At 47.8% G+C, this 7,500-nt stretch overlaps 1 protein-coding gene across 1 annotated transcript in view; it reads right to left on the reverse strand.

The window, feature by feature from the left end:
• Positions 1-7,500, reverse strand: part of LOC122256320 (uncharacterized) — a 58,197-nt gene that overhangs the window by 50,011 nt on the left and 686 nt on the right. The window lies entirely within an intron of this gene.

Here is a 7,500-nt window from a genome sequence, read left to right on the forward strand (position 1 = left end):
GAGATAGAGATAGAGATAGAGATAGAGAGATAAAGATTTTTTTTGTTCCAATATACGTCTCGACATTACTTGACCTGCTTCACTTTCTCACTTGCGGGATATCATCTCGAGTGCCTTTGCAAGCGGGAGGCACAGGGCGGGGGTCGTCATGAAGACATCGCTAAGGCAAGAGATGAAGAAGGCAGGGGACGGGGGGGGGGGGGGGGGCAAGGATAGGAAGTGAAAGGTCAAGGTCAGGGTTCCTGTGCCAGGGTGAGGCGAGGGGTGAGGAAGAGAGGAAAGGGGAATTGGTGAAGTCGGAGAATAAGGAGAGACAGGGAGGGAGGATAACAAATGCAAAATAGGAAGAGAACGATACATAGGGTGAAAATATGCGACATTGCACATCAATATAACTTTCCCCCTTCCTAACACACATATATACATGCTTGGGTATGTACAAAAAAATCGAAAAAAAATACACGCTTAGGGATTTTTGATAACAGGGCAAACGCAAGCACCCAGAACGAACAGGCACCGATGCTCTCTGCAACGGCAGTGCCAGACTCCAGCTGTATTTCACGCACTTGCAATCGCTCGGCCCTGTTCCTCTAGCATATTTCTTGCTCTTAGCTAGACGATAAATGAGCTCCCTAGAAGAACTGACGGAAAGTGTCGCGCTGCCATGGAAACGTATATAGGATTATCGAGTGCACGAGTAACCGTTTTATTCCCATAAACTTTCTGCATTTGAATCTGAATGGACGTGCAAACCGGGTCACAAGAAGGGCCAGCGCTGAGGAAACCGGATTCTGGGAACATCGTTTGTGTGTGAATATTGAGTAATACGTTTGGAGGGATGGAGAGAGGAGGAGGGAGGGAGAGAGAGAGAGAGAGAGAGAGAGAGAGAGAGAGAGAGAGAGAGAGAGAGAGAGAGAGAGAGAGAGAGAGAGAGAGAGAGAGAGAGAGAGAGAGAGAGATCTAGAGAGAGAGAGAGAGAGAGAGAGAGAGAGAGAGAGAGAGATCTAGAGAGAGAGATCTAGAGAGAGAGATCTAGAGAGAGAGATCTAGAGAGAGAGATCTAGAGAGAGAGATCTAGAGAGAGAGAGAGAGATCTAGAGAGAGAGATCTAGAGAGAGAGATCTAGAGAGAGAGATCTAGAGAGAGAGATCTAGAGAGAGAGAGAGAGAGATCTAGAGAGAGAGAGAGAGAGAGATCTAGAGAGAGAGAGAGATCTAGAGAGAGAGAGAGAGATCTAGAGAGAGAGAGAGAAATCTAGAGAGAGAGAGAGAGAGAGAGAGAGAGAGAGAGAGAGAGAGAGAGAGAGAGAGAGATCTAGAGAGAGAGATCTAGAGAGAGAGAGAGATCTAGAGAGAGAGATCTAGAGAGAGAGATCTAGAGAGAGAGATCTAGAGAGAGAGATCTAGAGAGAGAGATCTAGAGAGAGAGATCTAGAGAGAGAGAGAGAGAGAGAGAGAGCGTATATGAGTGTGCGAGTGACAGCCAAAGAGAGAGAAAGGGTAAGAAAGAGAGAGAGGAAGCCGAGCGCGCACCCGAGTCAAGCGGCAGAAACTGAGATTCATACCGACTCAAGGTCTCTTTTCTAACCCTTTCCCCTAAATCCCTTCACCTTTACCTTCCCCTTCCTCCATGCCCCTAATCCACCCCATCCCCTGCCCCTTCCATCCACAGCCCCCACCCCCATTGCCCGCCTGACCAGTGCATGACATAACACTCTGCGCGGAAGAAAGGCAGTTCTGCGCGTCTCGGGGACTAAGCCAGTTTTCACTTTCTGTGAATAGCACCTACAGTATAACAGTGTGCATAATGGTAATACCTAAATGAGATATGTCTATGACAAAGTAGAAAATTAGAAAGAGAATAAAAATGAAATACAAACACAGATACCATGATTATAAAAAATGGATGAAAACATTGCTTGAATCCCCCCCCCCCCATTATTCCCTTTCCTGGCGGTTATCATCGATTCAAATGCATGATGAATTTTGAAGACTCTTCATCTCTCCTTTCTGCTAAAATATCTTTACTCACCTCCCTCCCTTTCTCCCTATTATATTTTCAGCTTCCTCTTCTTTCGTTTCTTTTCTGTTTATTGCTTATTGTTTCTCACTTTTCTTTTTTATTCTCTCCCTTTCCCTCTCTGTAAGCATGTGTTCTCGTATGTGTAAGTTGTCAGCCTGTAAGGATGACTTGGCAACTTCTTATGTATGACCTACTGTAGATTCTCGTCTCTTTATTGTTCTGTCTCTCTATATTTCTCTATGCATGCTTCGCCTGGTCTGTTTCTACAACCCTACAGAACCTTCTCAAATACCTTCAATGTCTGTCCATTTATCGTTATCTTATATTTGAAGATTTAAAATGTTTAAGAACCGGAGAAACTGCTGACCTCCTTTGGATAAGATATCGTAGAGGAAACAGAAAAACAACATGCCAACACAGTGCATGAGTCGGCACGCCCGCGAACGCTACAATTTGGGCGAGCGCGTGCTTTCATTCCCACTCTCCCTAGTGAACGCCCGTACATGATCTTGAAATATTACATAAAGATCATTCTTACCATTCTGTTACTTGCAGGCTTGTACTTTCGAGAGGGACTCGGCGTAAAAAGAACATAATACTACACACAAATATAGGTAAGTATTCTATGTTGACATCCCGTGCAGGTAAAAAGTTGCACGAATGCATGACGTAAACAACTCGGCAATCAACAACACTCGAATCTTGACAATCATCGAACAACACAGTTATTCGCACACCGACCACTCCTTCTGTTATGTATGGCACATCGCCGCATGCGGTTTCGCAATCACTAGTATTTCTACGAGCGGCACTCCAATTGTCTGTTACACCACCGCAACGCCAGCATTCAATACCAATATGGCTATCATCATACCGGTTACTAGTGTTTCAACTTGCCTCTGCACCACCACCATAGACACCATCATTATCCCCACGATAATCCGTACCATCGTCACCACAATCACCACCATAATCATCTCCGTCACCATCAACATACTGCAAGACAAGCATGACTTTCAATCTCCGCTTGGCCCAATTCTCAAATGTTACTCCAGTGAGTGTGGAAGTGTGTCTTGAAAGGCGTGATAATGGGGAAATGTGGATGTAGATAGACGAGCTTATAGACAGATTTATGATATAGGTAAGGCAACTGTAAACAAGTGGGAAAACATTAAACAAACACATAAGAAAAGAGAAAGACATGGGGTCTTGGACGTAAGACGAGGGAGAAAGGGAGAGTAAGGAGAGAAGGGTAGAACTGTTCGCCAAGGGAAAGCCGACTACAGAAACAAATGCGACGAGGGGCTGCCATGCATTCAGATCGGCCCCTCCATGCATTCATTCGCACGAGCGTCTTTCGCCGAAGCGGAACCTGGAACTGGCAAACTATCCCCGCAGTCAATCAAGCAATCACCCTCGTCGATCACCAGGGACTGGTACGCGCGCACTCACGAGGAGAGGGAGACAAAGAATGAAGCAAGGGAGGAAGAGAGAGGCAAAAATGTGGGATGATGAAGGGAAGACATTTCGGTCAGCGCCATCTTTAAATGGGCGGGAAACAGGGCGTGACGACCCAGGGATATCGCAGCCTTATGGCGGTTTCCATCATTAAGTGCCTTATGCTGTCGCCGTTTCTTATTGGTCTGCGTCAGCGTGGCCTTTTTAGCCGAACATCATTATTACTTGGGGATGGCAGAAGAGAAGGGCGAAGAAAATGAATGGAGGAAATGCGAGGTAAGCAAATAATGTTGAATGAGAACAGCCTTTGAACGATTTAAGGCGAGTTCTATTTTGTATTACTAAAAAAGAAGAATAAAAAAAGACTACAATGAGGGTAGGGTAGAGAAAGCGCAAAGCGAACATATTTACATACGGAACCTGGCACCAATCCAAGACATTATAAATAGCCAACAACATTCGCAGTAGTATTTCAATAACACGTGCGCTCCCCATGGAAGGAAAGAAGAAAAGAAATGCACGTAGTAGTACAAAATTCATAGAAAGTAAGTCTAGTTAAAGGCTAAATTACTTTAGAGTTGGATGGTAAAACCAACCTTATACACACTCAGTGATACAAGGTGGTACACGGATATGAATTCACCTACAACGGAAATATATAATGGTTAGAGTAAAAAAGAAAAGAAAAAAGTAGGAATGCACTCGCTACGTCTGGAAATGAAGTGAAGCAGAATCAACAAGAATATCATTAAAAGCAGAATGGGGACCGAGAGAGACAAAAAGAGGAAGAGACAGGAAAGAAACAAACGTACGAACAAAAAAAAAATATAAATATCTAAATCTATATCCATGTATTTACCTACATTTATTTGTAAACTAACATTTTAAACAGTATGTCCAAGATTGGCCACTTGTTTCCCACTTGAATCCCCCATATCATTATAATTCTCATTAGAAAATAGATCAGACAGCAGGTCAGCGGGAGGCGAACCACACGCTTCCCTGGAGACCCTGAACTTTCCTAACGTGACTCTTCTACTCAGCCGCATTCTCAAAAATGCATCATGAATCTGGCATAAATCTCTCCATAAAAACTCCCCGACCACAGCGCCAGCTAAAGGGGAGGAAGGGAGTGCAACATTACACAACAAAAGCAGCTTTGCACTACCCACGGACGGCTGGTTCCGCCCGCGATTCGAAGCAGCCGTGAATGAACCGAAGCCGCGGTTCGCTTTCCAGTCGCACGGACGCGAAAAGGGAGCATGCAGCGTTTTGAATGAATCGAACAAAATTACGAGGCAAATATACATTATCAGGCCCGTATCACCATCGTTTCGATTATCATACTAAAGAAAACGAATCATTGCGATGGAAGAAAGTCAATAACGACACCAACAGATGTCGTGATGCCATAATGACCACCATCACTGACACCTTTTGTAACATTAACATACTATACACTGGGAATACCGCTGATATTTGCATGAGCTTTCTTTTACGGGTACGGTGTGGACAAGGATGTTTTACCACTTCATACGTCTGCATACATAATGTAGACATAAAACATGGAAACTCGGAAGAAGAGAAGATAACAAGCAACCAGACAGATACTAATATACGGACCATAGACATGCAAAGACAAACAAATACCTGTACAACCATAAATATACATAATCTAAACCTACATACATGCGCGTGTAGGGGTAGGGCTAAGGGGGGAGAGGGAGGGTAAAGAGAAAGAGAAAGAGAAGGAGAAATTAAGAAACACAGAAAGAGAAAGAGAGAGAGAGGGACAGAAACAGAGAAAGAGAGAGAGATGATAGAGTGGGAGACATAGAGAGGTGGGGGGGGGGGGGCGAGATAGAAAGAGATGAAAGCGAGAGAGGGGGAGAGGAGAGAGAGAGGGGGAAGAGGGGGAGATGAGAGAGAGGGGGAGAGGGGGAGATGAGAGAGAGAGGGGGGAGAGTAGGAGATGAGAGAGAGAGGGGGGAGAGGGGGATAGAGAGAGAGAGGGGGGAGAGGGGGATAGGAAAGAGAGAGGGTGAGGAGAGAGAGAGGGGATGAGGAGAGAGAGAGAGAGGGAGGAGAGAGAGAGAGGGAGGAGAGAGAGGGAGAGGGAAAGAGGAAGAAAGAGAGAGGGAGGAGAGAAGGAGGAAGGGTGGAGAGAGAGGGAGGGAAGAGAGAGAGAGAGAGGGAGGAGAGAGAGAGAGAGAGAGAGAGAGAGAGAGAGAGAGAGGGAGGTAGAGAAGAGAGAGAGAGAGGGAGGTAGAGAGGAGAGAGAGAGAGGGAGGTAGAGAGGAGAGAGAGAGAGGGAGGTAGAGAGGAGAGAGAGAGAGGGAGGGAGAGAGGAGAGAGAGAGAGGGAGGGAGAGAGGAGAGAGAGAGAGGGAGGGAGAGAGGAGAGAGAGAGGGAGGTAGAGAGGAGAGAGAGAGGGAGGTAGAGAGGAGAGAGAGAGAAGGGGGTAGAGAGGAGAGAGATAGGGGGTAGAGAGGAGAGAGATAGGGGGTAGAGAGGGGAGAGATAGGGGGTAGAGAGGAGAGAGATAGGGGGTAGAGAGGGGAGAGATAGGGGGTAGAGAGGGGAGAGATAGGGGGGAGAGAGGGGAGAGAGAGAGAGAGGGGGGGGGAGAGAGGAGAGAGAGAGAGGGGGGGTAGAGAGAGAGGGGGGGGAGAGAGGAGAGAGAGAGGGGGGAGAGGGGGAGAGGAGAGAGAGAGGGGGGAGGGGGGAGAGAGAGAGGGGGGGGGGAGGGGGAGAGGAGAGAGAGAGGGGGGGGAGGGGGGAGAGAGAGAGAGAGGGGGGAGAGGGGGGGAGAGAGAGAGGGGGGAGAGGGGGAGATGAGAGAGAGAGGGGGGAGAGGGGGAGATGAGAGAGAGAGGGGGGAGAGGGGGAGATGAGAGAGAGAGGGGGGAGAGGGGGAGATGAGAGAGAGAGGGGGGGGCGGGGGGGAGGAGAGAGAGAGGGGGGAGAGGGGAGGAGAGAGAGAGGGGGAGAGGGGGAGAGAGAGAGAGAGAGGAGGAGAGGGGGAGAGAGAGAGAGGGGGGAGAGGGGGAGAGAGAGAGAGGGGGGGGGGGGAGATGAGAGAGAGGGGGGGAGAGGGGGAGGGGAGAGAGAGAGGGGGGAGAGGGGGAGGAGAGAGGGGGGGGGGGGAGAGGGTGGGAGAGGAGAGGGGAGAGGAGAGAGAGAGGGGAGAGAGAGAGAGATGAGAGAGAGAGGGGGAGGAGGAGATGAGAGAGAGAGGAGGGGAGGAGGAGAGAGAAAGAGAGGGGGGGAGGAGGAGATGAGAGAGAGAGGGGGAGGAGGAGGAGAGAGAGAGAGGAGGGGAGGGGGGGAGAGAGAGAGAGAGAGGAGGGAGAGAGGGAGGAGAGGGGGGAGAGAGGGGAGAGAGAAGAGAGAGGGGGGAGGGGAGAGAGAGAGAGAGAGAGAGAGAGAGAGAGAGAGAGAGAGAGAGGCAGATAGAGACAGAAAACGACAGAAGTAAACCGATGTAAAGAGAAACAGAAAAAAAATCAAATGAAGAATATAAAATGAAGAGAAAGTGAGAGAGTAACAGAGGCAGAGAGAGAACGATAGAGAGATATAGAGTGAGAGGATAAGAAAGCGAATGACGTGAAAAAAGGGGGCTCTTCCTTCCCTTGTTTTCCCATTCCCTATCTTTTATTTCTTATGTATTTCATTCATATTCAAAGAAGCCTCTGATGTTTTCACCTTCGGACTCCGTACTTCCAAGCGAGTAGTGGGTGGGCAAACAAGCTCAAGTGCAGAGAAAAACACACACTAAACTCATACTGTACACTTTCATGTAAGCGAGTTGAGTGTGCCACTTCTTAAAGTTTTCACTGCCACTGCCAAGCGAGCCAATCTCTGGCGAGCCAACTCTTAATGTCCATCTCTACTTCACTCACATTCTCTTTGATCTATATTTCCCAACGCCGAGGTAACTGGCGACTCCATTCTGTCAATTATCTCTAGAATTCTTTCTTTGTTTTGTATGGTTTCTTTACACATTCGCCACTGAAGACG

Source organism: Penaeus japonicus, unplaced genomic scaffold (assembly GCF_977035675.1).
Source record: "Penaeus japonicus unplaced genomic scaffold, GWHDUDI00000001_assembly GWHDUDI00000025, whole genome shotgun sequence".
Lineage (NCBI taxonomy): Eukaryota > Metazoa > Arthropoda > Malacostraca > Decapoda > Penaeidae > Penaeus > Penaeus japonicus.